At 43.2% G+C, this 14,064-nt stretch overlaps 1 protein-coding gene across 1 annotated transcript in view; it reads left to right on the plus strand.

Annotated features, from left to right (window-relative positions):
- NAPA (NSF attachment protein alpha) overlaps window positions 1-14,064 on the plus strand; it is a 348,255-nt gene that overhangs the window by 257,046 nt on the left and 77,145 nt on the right. The window lies entirely within an intron of this gene.

Here is a 14,064-nt window from a genome sequence, read left to right on the forward strand (position 1 = left end):
TTTGAAGGCCCCCATGTGTGCGTTTTCCCATAAACACAGAATGGGTACAACATTTTGATACATTAGGCCCTAGGTTTCTTCAGTAGGAATCTTTAGGGAATTCTCTTACTGTCCACAGGTTAAAGATATTTGTTTACATTTAATTCTGTTTCCCCTGCAGCCAAAAGTGGTGCATTATTCTTTCATTTATCAACCAAGATGGATACATATGTATAATATTTTAAAATGTGTTTTATATCTAGCCCAGCAATGGCTCACAGTTGGCATCGTTAAAGGTTATTTGTCGGGCCTTTCAACATTTTTTTACAGTTACCAGACCAGCTGTCTTTGTTCAAATCTCCTGTTGGAGATGCAACTTCTGAAAGGTTCGACATGTTTCCTCTCCAAACCCTTTGTGATGTCCCAGTGGGATCTTATTTTGGACCTCGCTTTCCTCATCTGCATACCTTGTGAACCTCTTCACAGCTGTCCCCTTAGTCTCTTAATCCTGGTTGTAGTAACACGGGCTCACTTGCACCCTTCCTATTCACACTATATATATAAATGGTTTGGATAGCGAGCTATTTAGCAAATGTAAAGATCTTCCACAAATCGGTCATGCGATCTCAGCCCTCCTCTATGCAGATGATGCTGTTCTCCTGGCCCCCACCTCCCTGGGACTGCAGTCCCTAATAACTAGTTTTGTTGTTTATATGCAGGATTTAGGCTTACTGATTAATCACAGTAAAACCTGTGTCATGAAATGTGGGAGAAGGTCCACAAAGTGCAGGGATATAAGGATCAATGATTCAAAGATTTGCTTCGCATCAACCTTCTCGTACCTAGGCATCTTATTTGATAATGAAGGTACATGGGTTCAGGCCATTAAACCTAGAAAGTTAAAATTTATGAGAACTACCATGACTTTGTCTAACTTTGCAAGAAAACCTGTCAGGAATCCTCCAAAGGAGATGTTAACCATTTACAAGGCCAAATGCCTACCCATGAATTCCTACGGAGCGGGACTGTGAGAACACATTAACTGAACCCTTGCAAGCTGTGGAAAATAAGTTTTTAAAGCTGTTCTGAATGGCTGTTCCTTGCATGTATGTCACACCGAATTGGATTTATCTTTTTTGGCAGACGTAATTAAGATTCAGCCCATTTTGCAGTGGCACAAAATTTGACCTTCGGAATTTGAACTTCAGAAAATACTACACAGAAAAAATGGAATCAGCACACATCAATTTAAAGTATTATTTAAAGTTCAAATGATATCCAGTGTCCGTGATGATTTGAAGAAATTGCCAGGTCCAGAGTTTTCTTTGTGATCAAAAATATTTTCTTTATTGATAAATATGTGCAGTCATTAAAATCCAATGTTCACACATTTAATTGAGGCTAAACGGTTCGATGAAATGTGTGAATATTGGATTTTAATGACTGCACATATTTATCACTAAAGAAAATATTTTTGATTACAAAGAAAACTCTGGACCTGGCAATTTCTTCAAATCATCATGGACACTTGATATCATTTGAACTTTAAATAATACTTTAAATTGATGTGTGCTGATTCCATTTTTTCTGTGCTTGTTTTGGGGGATTCACCCCAATGGGAAGTGTAGAGGGGTGCAGTTCCTGGTTTTCTAGCACCATCGTTAAACTAGCCAGCCACTCACAGTGACGGGTGCAGGATCTTGCCTCAACCCTCTTTGCGTGCTTTGTTCTTCAGAATATACTAGTTTAAATCGGGCCATTATAAATGACTGCCTTGATTCTTGTTTTTCTCTGCACATTCCGTGGTTAAAACATATTAAAGCTATGTGAGGTGATATGAGCTACCCAGAATATTTTGATCATCCCGAATCTTTAGAACGCACCTGTAGGAAAGATCCAAAATTGGAATGCTTGTCACTACTCGAAGAGCTCGGGCTCTTCTCAGAACTGTTGAGACCCAGTGTTTTTAGGAACCAAACTATGCTGGTCACATATGACATCCAGCCCTAGCTAAAGTTTATCCCTAACCCTAGGCACCGGTTTGTCCTTACACCTTTAAGAATGGACATTTTCCACCGTTTGGCCATCTTCCCTTTTATGAATGACTGGTCACCGAATCTAGAAAATTGTCCATGCGCCATGTCGGCACAGAGTACCATGCACATTGTCTTCTGCAAATTCTATACTGTTCAGAGGAAGCGCTTTATTGCAGCAATGCTAAGGCCTTATCATTTCTTACAGTGCAAGCCTGCTTATTTGTTTTTACAAACTTTACCCAGTTTATATATATATATGTCACAAGTTTTTTATTGGCTGTGATGTACTGCAGGATGTCTCTCCACTGTTCATAAATGCTCTTTTTAACACATTGAACTTTTTTCTATGTGATGCGATGTATTCAAATTTTATTTGTGTTGCTTTTAGCCTCGTTTTTAGTGAAATTATTTTGTAGTATTGTATATTGCTTTTCTGATTTTACTAAATAAAATTGACTAAAAGTTATTCTGATTCACTGCGAGTGAACTCCAAGCTCTCTGTGCAACCGCCCTACACCACTTTTTCCCCAGACCAAGTGGTGTTGAGGGACCAGTGCGGCGTTTATGCCTAGAGTCTTGTCTGCCTTTCACTTTTGACAATCTGTCACTTTCCCAATGTTCTTTGCTCAGCCTATACAAAAGTTCGACCCCAAAGGAACATTGAGATTTTTCATTGATCTCACTAAGGACCATCGAGTGGATGATCAGTTCTTTTGGGGTTCTCTGGGGCAAAGAAAGGCCAGACAAGTGCTGAAGAAGACTTTGTCCAGGTGGATATTCTTCTACATTAAGATCTGTTATGTACTGGCTACAATGCAGCCCCCAGAGTGGCTGAGGATGCATTCCACCAGGGCAAAGGTTGCTACCATTGTGTGTTTGATGTACCACCCTAATTGGCAATCTGGTTGCCATGTCACTGGACTGACTGACGAATCCCAATAAGGGTGAAGACGGTTTTGGGTTGCTTGTGTTCCAGTTCAAGGAGGGCCTGGCCTTGGAGTTCTGGCTGGACAGTATCTATTGGAGCAGGATTAAGACTGATATGCATATGGCTGGGTCCAAAATGAGGTGGCATGGTTGGTAAAAGAATGATGAGTTTTAATGTTACACTTAGCGATTGCCAGTGGTTAGACTTATTGCCAGCATTCCTCATTACCTTTAGTTTGTTTGAGCTACCATGGCATTGGCACGCGGAGTGCAAGTCCTGGATATCTGTTAGGCTGGAACATTGGCTTCTGATGGCTATTACTAACACATCCCTTATGAATATTTTTCCCCAGGCATCAAACAGAATCAAGAACTCTAGCATGCCAATAGGTGGTGTTGTGCAGCTCCGTGCCAACCTCCTTCCAAATGGGTCCTCCAAATTATACATCAGGACCATGCCCTCCCATTTCTTCTACTACTCCACACCTTTCACCTCCATCAGAGTGGCTGACGGAGAGCCATGTGTCTGTCTGTCTTGCAGTGGGAATTGCAGGCTCTTTTGGTCAAAGGGGCCATAGAGAGGGTGCGGCCCTCGGATTTAGGAACTGGGTGTTACTTCCACTGCTTCCTTGTGCTGAAGAAGTACAGAGCCTTTCGTCCTGTTTGAGATCTTTACCCTCTCAGTGTCTTCCTATGGAAAGACACATTTAAAGTGCTAATGCAATTTCAGCTCCTGTCTTCCCTAGACCGCGCGTATTAGATGAGGATGTTGGATCTGCAGTGCGCTTATTTTTATATCCCTGTCCTGCTTTTCACAGTGGGCTAGGGGTATTTTCAGTTCGCACTGCTCCCTTTTAGCCTCACTAGCGCCCCTCGGGTGTTCACAGAACTGATGGCAGTGGTTGAAGCAAGTTAGTCACAAGGGAAACGAAACCGCCTATATTTTGTATTGTGTACCTCATTATTATGATCAATGTCAACCCCTTTCTTTTCTAACCAAACAGGTAGTTCCAGGTTTAACAGGTACACACTTAGGTATTTGTGTGGCTGATGTGAGTGTGATACCATTTCGCTATTCGTAGAGTATAGATAGTCTTCACGATATAGGTCCTGACGAATCGCATGTAGACTGTTATGTTGAGCGAGAAACATGTTGACCTCATTTCACTAATCGAGACGCTTTGACCTGAGACATTCTACTTAGCTAAGCGCCGCATGATTCATTTTAACTAGGGTAGGAGACTCATTGATGAAACATTGTTCGCACGGGTACTCCGAGCCCTATTTTAAACCACACACTTTAACCATGCATCTACACAGTTCTGGCCCCTCACCCGCACTTCACCATACGGCTATTGGAAGAAGATCTCCGACAAAGTGCCCCTACTACAGGGAGCCCGTTGGGTATTGCACCGCCGACCCAACGAGGAGCAGCCCAGATGATGAAGCATGACACCTGATCCAATAATTGGACTCCCAGCTCTGAACCACAGCGGTCAGGTTGGTGTCATTTCACTTGCACAGACACCGTTTACTGAGGAACAGCATAACCTTCTTTTTCTAAGATTCCAACTGGGGCTCTTATGCTGGACCTCCCTCTATATTGAAAGAGGAAAAAGCCCCCCAGTCCCTTCTTTGAATAGTGGTTGAAGCACACCATCGGGCGTATCCGTCATTCCCTGCCTTGACAACTGGCTACTGAAAGTGGGCTCGCCCCAGGCAATCGTCCTTCACCTCCAGACAATGGTGTACCTCTTAACAAATTGTTGGGGTTCACAATCGGTGTGCCAAAGTCACACCTGCCTCCTTCTCAGATGCTGGTATTCATCAGAGTTATTCTGGATAGGGCATAGTTTCATGACTTTAATCCAGAGCGGTGAGTCCAGGACATTTGGGCTATGACCCACATGTATCGGCCTCTGTCCTGTATCTCAGTGCGGATGACCATCAGGCTGCATGGATTGTTGGCCTCCCGCATCCTGCTGGCTAAATATACTAGGTGTCATGTGGACTCTGCATTGGAACCACAAATCCCGGTGGCCACAGTATCTGGGGGGATATGTCGGATTGTATCCATATTTGAGAGTAGACTACAGTAGACATGCAGTGGTGGCTACTAACTGTGATTAGGTCAGTGGCAGACCCCTCCCCTTACCCCACTCAGAGCTGACTGTGGTCACGGATGCATCACTACCTGGTTGGGGAGGCCATCTGGGAGATGTGGAGATCAAAGGCCTTTTGTTTACGGTGGAGACTTAACTCCACATCAGTTTCTTGGAGTTATGGGCGATTCACCTGGCATTGGAGGCCTTCCTGCCTATCAGCAGAGATAGACGCGTGCAATTGCTTACAGACGACACAATAGCTATGTGATACTGCAAGAAGAAGGCCGGGCTGGGGTCTTGGCTCTGTTTTAGGAGGATCGGCACATGTAAAAGTGGCTGGACTGCCAAGGAATTTCTCTGATGGTAGCCCACCTGGTCGGATCTCCTAAAGCGAAGAAGGATAAAGTCTGCCTCCAGCGCTTAGTAGATCACGAATGACAGTTAACCTGGAGGTGGCGAAGGGTGTCTTCTGTCATTGGGGAGAGCTCTGGCTCAGTCTTGTCACTACCACTAAAAACATACAATTTCAGCACTTTTGCGTGTTACAGTTTTCGAGGGAGCTCTCTTGGAGATGTCTCTTCTAGAGTGGAGCTCAGGACTCCTGTATGCCTTCCTGCCGCTACCTCTCTTGCCCCAAGTTCTAAAGATGATCAGTAATTACCAGTTTCAAGTCATCCTAGTGGAACCTGATTGGATCTGAAGAGTGTAGTACCCGGATCTCCAGGAACAAGCTGCCGCCATGCGAGGGTCTTCTGTCACAGCAGAAAGGCAGGGTTCTGTACCCAGAACTTTACAATTTGCATCTCTATGACTGGAGACTGAGTGGCAGCAGTTGACCTCCTCCGTCCTTTCTCTTGAGGCCGTTGATGTCATTTTTGCAGCAAGGTGTCCCTCTGCAAAGTTGGTGTGCGCCAGTCATAGAAAAATATTTGTCAGGTGCTACACCAAGCCACAAACTGATCCCCACAAGCCAAGTTGTCAGAATTTTTGTTGATTGGATTGTCCCTGGCTCAGCAAGAACTTGCTTTATGCAATGTCGAAAGCTATTTTTCTGTTTTTTTGTGGTTCTTAGAACTCCTTTCTTATTTAAATCACCTGTTGTGATGAGATTTCTGAAGGTTTTGCAACATTTATTTCCATCAAAATCCTTTATGATGCCATAGTCGGAGTTGACCTTATTCTGACTTTTTTGATGTTCATCCCTTTTGAGCCGCTGCACAGTTGTCCATTAAGGCTTCACCTTTGAAAACAGTCTTTCTCATTGCCATAACATGAGGTAGGTGTTGTGTGAAAGAGCGGCAGGCACTTTCTGTCGACCCATCTTATACTTCATTCATTCCAGAAAAGTTGGTGTTGAGGACCCAAGCTTCTTTTCAATCTATAGTGGTCACACAATTTCATATAGGTCAGGCTGTCACCCTTCTGGCATTCTTTACCACACTAAGGAAGAAGAGGGGCTTCATCATTTGGACCCTAAGAAGGCACTAAGATTTTATATTAATCACACCAGCGAACACCAGGTGGAGAATCAGCTCTTTGTGGGGTACTCTGGGGCAAAGCAGGGCAAGACAGCACAAAAACGGGCTGTGTCCTGGTGGATATTTCTCTGCATAGACTTCTGCTACACACTGGCAAAGAAGCAACCAACAGAAGACTTAAGGGGACATTGCACCAGAGCTAAAGCTTCTATCACTGTTCTAGTGCATTGTTGAAAACCGGGCAACCGGGTTAGCAGTCACCAGGTTCCCAGCACAATGGTAGCTTGGCTCGAGCGGTTGGGGGTCAGGCACCGTGTTAAGCGTACGTCACACCCTCACAATAACCATGCGTTCATCCGTTCCAAAAACGACACTACACCGTAAAAATTATGAAAGAAAGTAGTTTGTCTTTATCTTATTTTCTCTTAGTTGCAGGGTTCAAAAATAAATACAGTACTATAAGATTCTCCTTTAAAAGGGCAGGTCAAATAAATAATACCACAGTGGGGTTTCAATAAATAGGATCAGGTCATAAATAAGCAAGGAATAAATAGGAGTGCAATAAATACAAATGGCTAATAAATACTGTCAGACAATAAATACAATGCAGGAATAAATACAGTCAGACAATAAATACAGTCAATAAATAAAGCACCTACAATAACTTAAATAACACAATTAATGACAATTACAGTTCACATCACTTTCCTGAGGTAGTTTGGTTTTACTATGCCCAAGTACAGCTTGTGGTCATTTGGATGACATGGGGGGGTGTCCCACCTAGATTGGTAAAGGCTGGGCCTCAACTGAGGTAGAATAAGGGTAACCTAAGGATCTGGTTCTCCCAAAATACACAACCCCTCACAGAGGTCACTGCACCAGTCTCAGTTCACCCCTGGCACTCCCAGGCTGGTTCTAACACCCCTCTAGCCCCTAGAATGGTCTTTTAGGGCTCCACAGGGCCTCAGATGCCCTTTCTACCACTTACTGCCCTTTTCACGATGATCGGCTCCGCTCGGCACCGTGTCGATGTCGTGAGGCGGCTCCGGCTCGATGTCGCTGGGAGGCTCCGGTTCGGTGTCGCTGGGCGGCTTCGGATCGATGTCGCTGGGCTGTTCCAGATCGATGTCGCTGGGCGGCTCCGGCTCGATGTCGCCTTCCGGCGTCGCAGGGTCACGGTCTCCCCGCTTCCGGGTGTCTCCGGAGTGCGACCTCCAATCCCGACCTCCGGCGCGCTTCACCTCCGATTCCGGCGTCTCCGGAGTGCGATCACCACTCCCGGACTCCGGAGTGCGATCTCCACTCCCGACCTCCGGCGCGCTTCACCTCGACCTCAGGTGACTCCTTACTCGACCTCCGGTGCCTCTCCACGACCTCCGTCGGCGCCCTCTCTCGACCTCTGACGGCTCCGGGTACGACGTCTGCTTTCTGTCAGCGCCGCTTCTCCACCTCAGGCCTCAGGTCTCCAGGCTTCTCGACGTCAGGACTCCAGGAGGACACCGCTAAACAGGTCAGGAGCTTGCTGGTCTTCTTCTTTAAGGCCTCTTCACAATATTTAGGTCCTTAAGATGGTTTTTCTGGTCTTGGTCCCACACAGGGCTCTAGGCTGGGCTTGGTCAGTAGGGACTAGCATCAAGGGTGGGTTTCTGGACCCCACTCCAAGCACTGGTTTCCACCCCTGCTGCCTTACTCCGACCTCCTTCTGAACTGCTCCTCTCTAGTCAGATGCCAACTGCCAACTGAGATGGCCTCTCAACATTCTAAACTGCCTCCCTCTGTCCCAGGGTTCTAGAATGTTGCAGAAGGTTCTAGAAACCTCTAGTGTGTTCTGGTGATGTCACAGGTGACAATGGGTGGCCACCATTTTGTGTCTCAGGCCCTCCGACAGAAGTTCCAGGGGTAGGGAAAATGGCTCCCTGACCCTGCATCAACACTAAAAAGTCTGGTGGTTCCCAAAAAGGAAAAATTATAACCGGGTTTGAGGCCAAAGTGGGACAAAATAAATAATGATGAGGAGGGACCACCCAAAGGGCTGACAGGTCTGACACGCATGGAGAACCTCACTGATATTTTTCAGGCGACTAAGTGGACGTTGGTACATACGTTAATGAAGCATTCGTGCCTCAAAATTCAGATCCATTTGAATGGGCCATTTCTTACCCACCTGCTCCTTCAGGACCTCTTGGTCTGAGCGAGTTCACAGACCCACCACCAGAAGGAGTAATTTTATGGTATCTGTTCACAAGTAGAGGAATCAAAAGTTTACAGGTCATTTAACTTTGGTAATGATCTTTCTGGTGGATACTCTATCTAACCTCGGATTCCTCACCGACCCTCGTGCCTCTCCGTTCTGTGAAGTGGACTCTTTTTCCATCTAAAAAGCTCCCAGTTTAGTGATCTGAACAATAGTCATGCCAGTCTACGGGTGACCTCTGCGTGAAAGGGCATCTGATGCCAGCCAAAGGAACAAACATCAGTATATGTGGCACTTATATGAGACTCCTCTCGTCACTTCTAGAGTGCAATGATGTTGGTGCAGAGCCACACGATGCCATCTGTCGAAGCACAGGAATACTGCTGTAAAGTATCCGGATCCAGTCCGACACCTTGGGATAGGTGAGGAATCTGCAGTTAGAGAATCAACCGAAAGATCCTGACCAAAGGTAAGTAACTTGTTCATCAGTGCCCATGTTCATGAAACACAACTGCCTTGATTGCCAGGTGCAATGGGAAGGGCATTTCGCCTGCTCAGTCCTGCTGCCGCTTTTGGTTTGAGCCGTTGCACAGACCCACCCTCTTGGGGAGGTACTGCTTTGCAATCTATTATAAAGGTAAGGAATCTGATGTTTGAAGTATCCATCAAAAGAACAAGGAACTTGCCTTCGGTGACTTTTTCTTGCAGATAATCTGCATAACCGCAGATTTCTCACTGCCCTCCCATCTCCCTGTTCTGTGGAATGGTCTCTTTTTTTCATCTGTAAAAGTGTGTGTGTTGTTACTGTTGTCTCCACGTCCTCTCACACACGACGTACACTCTACTCCAACACACACCTCCACTCTTTTTCCCTTCAAAATACACTTCCTCCAAGTACTTGAGAAACATATCCTACAAACTCACCACACCAAGATCACACATGACTACTTCACAATAACCAAACATCACACACACAATTTCTTACTCCCTTCCATCATAAAATACAAACATCCAGTCCCTCCTTCATGCCCACACAAATACACATCCCACACCAACTTTGCACACACATTTTCAAATGTTTACAACACCAAACAGAAAAGCCTCAGATACACAAGAATCTTCCACTCGCCTTTCATCCATTGCAGTTTAGAGCCCTAAAACATGACCCACATGCTCTACCACACACACACACACACACACACGTGTGCACATACCTTCCATCCTCATCATATGCAAACAACACACCCCTGTTCACAACTTTGCATCTCTTTGTTTATTACACAACAAGACTACATCACAAAAGCAACTGTGCGGCCCACCACCTCACTCTCAACCACCATCTCAGCCACCTGCACTCGCAGACCCAACAAAATACCTTCTAAGCCTGTTGGATGAGGATAACGATATAGACGAACACTATTGGTATTCCAATACAGTTAACAACATCACCAATACTCCACCTACTACAAGCCCAAATTATACCACTCGCTCTTCCAGAAAACAAACCACCATAATACAATCTCAAAACTGTACTAATAAATGCACCATCCCGTTCTAAAAACAAGTGCCACATCTACGACCTACTCACAGACATACAACCTGACTTGCTCTTCATAACTGAATCCTGGTTAGCGGATCAAATGGCACCATTATTGCATGAAGTTGTTCCTCCATGCTATCACTCTCTCTCTCACATAAACGAACAGGCAAAAGAAGAGGCGGACAAGGGGTTATATTCAAGGAAACATGTAATCTCACCAAAGCTGGGGAAATTTCCATACACGGATGTGAGGCCCTCGTCACCAGATGCAACACTACGCCAACTTTCTCCTGTAACTTCCTTCTCCTTTAAAGACCACTGCCTAGCAGTGCAACATTGGTAGACCCATTTCTAGACACAATTTCTAACCTTCTGACTCTACACTCCAAACTATGCCTCGTAGGTGACGTAAACCTATGATTTGATAAACCTAATATGACTCATTTCAGAACTATCATCACTAGCATAGACATACTGAACCTATGTCATATCATACACAAACACATCGCTGGATACATCCTAAATGGCATTTTTGCCAATCCTGAATTGGTCCTTTTCCAAAGGAATACTCCAGTCACGTGATCAACCCACCATCCTGTAGCTTTCCAACACAAGACACAACACCTAAAGCCATCTTATCAGCAAGTACATATCAACCTTGGAACAAACTGAATTTTGAGGACCAAGAAACACAACTAACATCAAACCCAGATCTGGACGCAATAAATTCAGTTAAAAAACTCTGAGTAGCTTCTTGAAGCTTTTGATATCCCAAATCCACTAAAAACAAGAAAACATGCTATATATAAAAAAGCATGTTGAAGGAATGCAGAACTAAAAAAGATACAAACAAATTGCAAACCTGTAACGTACCTGACTCAAAACAAATAACACTTAAGACAAACCTCGACCTACACAAGCACAACAGAATACAAGTCCTCTATCCTAGCTAAAAGAAGATACAATTCAAACAGAATTCAGAATGCAAAATGTTCAAATAAAGAATTAAAAGAAATTCTCACCAAATTTCGTAAACCCAAGTGCACAGAATGATACCATCCTATTTCCCAAGAAATTGCTGACAAACTGGTAAATCTTTACACAACCAAAGCAGACATTTTGGAATCTTATTTAAACCAAAAGAAAACCACCAGAGCCTGCCCTTTTCCAACAGTTCCCTCCATGGGTAAGTTAACCAACCTCTGAATTCCTTCAAGCAAATTTCAGAATTTAATTAAAACAAGCAGGTCAGCCATTGCATCTCTGACCCTTATCCACCGTATATCTTCAAGAACATCCTTTTATCAACCTCTGCTGCTACCCCAGTCAGAACAATCAGACCTATCGTAAACAGACCATTCCTTGGCAAACTAACAGAAAGAGCAACATTCACCCTGATGGCTCAAACTATTGAAGATAACTCCATACTTTCTGACTTACAAACAGGTTTCTGTCTAGGAAGAGCCACAGAATCTGCCCAAATCGCCATCTGGAATCACCTTAAAAACACAGTAGACCAGAATGGGGTCGCTGCACTACTTCTCTTGGACCTTTCAGCTGCCTTTGACACAGATGGTCATAACACTCTAATGCATAGACTCAGTGAATTCACACTAGAGGGGCCTGCACTTGACTGGATCACATCCTGCTTTCAAACAGAACAAATGTCATCCATACTCCCCCTTTCTCATCCAAACCCTACGTCATAAATGCAGGGGTCTCTCAATGCTCTATCATCTCACCCATGTTTTTCAACATCTACATGAGAAGTCATTACTGGCAATGATCAATGAGTTTCAGCTCACCTGCTACAAATACAAGATGAGACACAATTACTTCTTAAACTGGAAAGCCCCAAAGACATTCAAAAGTCAAAACAATCTTCTATTGTCTCCGAGCAGTTGATCAGTGTATGAGATGGCGTCATCTCAAATTGAATGCTTCCAAAACTGAAATACAAACCTGTGGTGATTGGAAAAATTGTGACCCACTCTGCCTGACTATCTGGGACCACCTCCTAAAGTATCCAAGGAAGTAAGAAACCTTGAAGTTACCAAGTGGATAACTTAGTAAGATTATGCTTCATTACTATGAAAACTCTTCGACGCATCTCCCCCCCCCCACCCAAAATTTCCACACAAGGTCCAAGTTACTTTCACTTTCGTACTGTTTAAACTTGATTATGTCCATTGCCTCTACCATGGATCACCTATATCAAATATTAAAAGACTACAACAAATTCAAAACTCTGCTGCCAGGCTACTCCTACATGTAAAGCAACAATCCCATATCTTCCCTGCCTTAAGGATCCTACATTGGTTACCGGTTGCTGGAAGATCCACTTTCAAGCGGTTTTGTATCCCCCACAAAACAATACATGGAACAGGACCACTTTTCATCAGAAAGAAAGTCACAAAATACATACAGCAAAAATTCCAGCATACAACAAAAAAACTATGGGTGGAACATCTTTCTCTGTTCAAGGACCCAAACTATGGCATTCATTACCCCCAAACATAAGATCCACAGATAACCATCTTTTCTTCAGAAGATTACTCAAGAGTGGGCTCTTCCCTACATGACCACCATATTCAAATTTCAAATGTACCGCAATAGTATGCACAAGACACCAATGGTGCATATATGTGTGTTTTAAACCTTTTAGACTTGATTATGTGCATGTAATCAGGTATGTGCAGCTCTTTGTACAAATTCACATAATATTAACACAAATATATGAACTCTTATATTTATGCTTAACAAATGTATATATTATGCTTAAAATATATACACTCCTTATATTTATGCTTAATGCATATAGATCATTACATAAATAACATAAGTATTTGACTACATGGTTAGGGATCTCTATTTATTATGATCACTCATATCACAACATATATAAATAAGATTATACAGAAAGTATGTGTAAATGTTCGATGTACTTACCACTTACAAAATTGTTAATATATAAATCAAAATAAATAATAAAAACAAATACTAATTAGTTAATGGAAAAACCCAAACCGAAAATAAATGGGTCTCTCTGCATATATGTATTACTTTATCATTATATCCTTATATAAGTCGATCAATACATTAATAACATAAGATGATGAGGTATGCTTATGGATTTACTCTCCTATAACAACACATCTGAAATGTGTAAATTTGATTATAGCAATTGTATCTGTAAGTGCTTCCTCATTGAAATATTGGGTGATAGATATAAAAACAAACTTAATTTACAGTAAAAACAGAAAGCCTGAGTTTGTAAATATTTATCTATGCATGCACATATCACACTTATCCAGTACAATTTTATATCTCCTGATAGTTTCCCTACATGTGTATCATGTTAAAATCTCCATGTATGTATATCTCTTATGTGTGGTCATGGTCTACGTATATATATATTTTCCTCCCACTGCAGAGCGAAACAAATGAGCTAATCTCCCAAAGTCTTATCACATCACCCCTCTGACTGCTATTCCTCTTCCAAAATATTCTCCACATCCACTCTGACTCATCCTAAACCTCTTTTACTACTATGAACTCCTAAGCAACTCTTTCCAAACCTTTCCCTCGAACGATCCATTATCTTATTTATTCAACTAGCAGGCTCTCTCACTCATTCTAGACCTCATTTACTGATATGAACTCCCAAATAATTATTTCTAAACTCTTCCTTCCTGTGTCCATCCTCTAGCCTGTTCATCCAGCTGACAAGAAACACATGCCCACCACTCCTAATAACAATTTATATTTGCCCCTACTAATCCACTTCTGAGTTCCGCAGTAGTGT

The sequence above is a fragment of the Triturus cristatus genome, chromosome 9, assembly GCF_964204655.1.
Source record: "Triturus cristatus chromosome 9, aTriCri1.1, whole genome shotgun sequence".
Taxonomy (NCBI): Eukaryota; Metazoa; Chordata; class Amphibia; order Caudata; family Salamandridae; genus Triturus; species Triturus cristatus.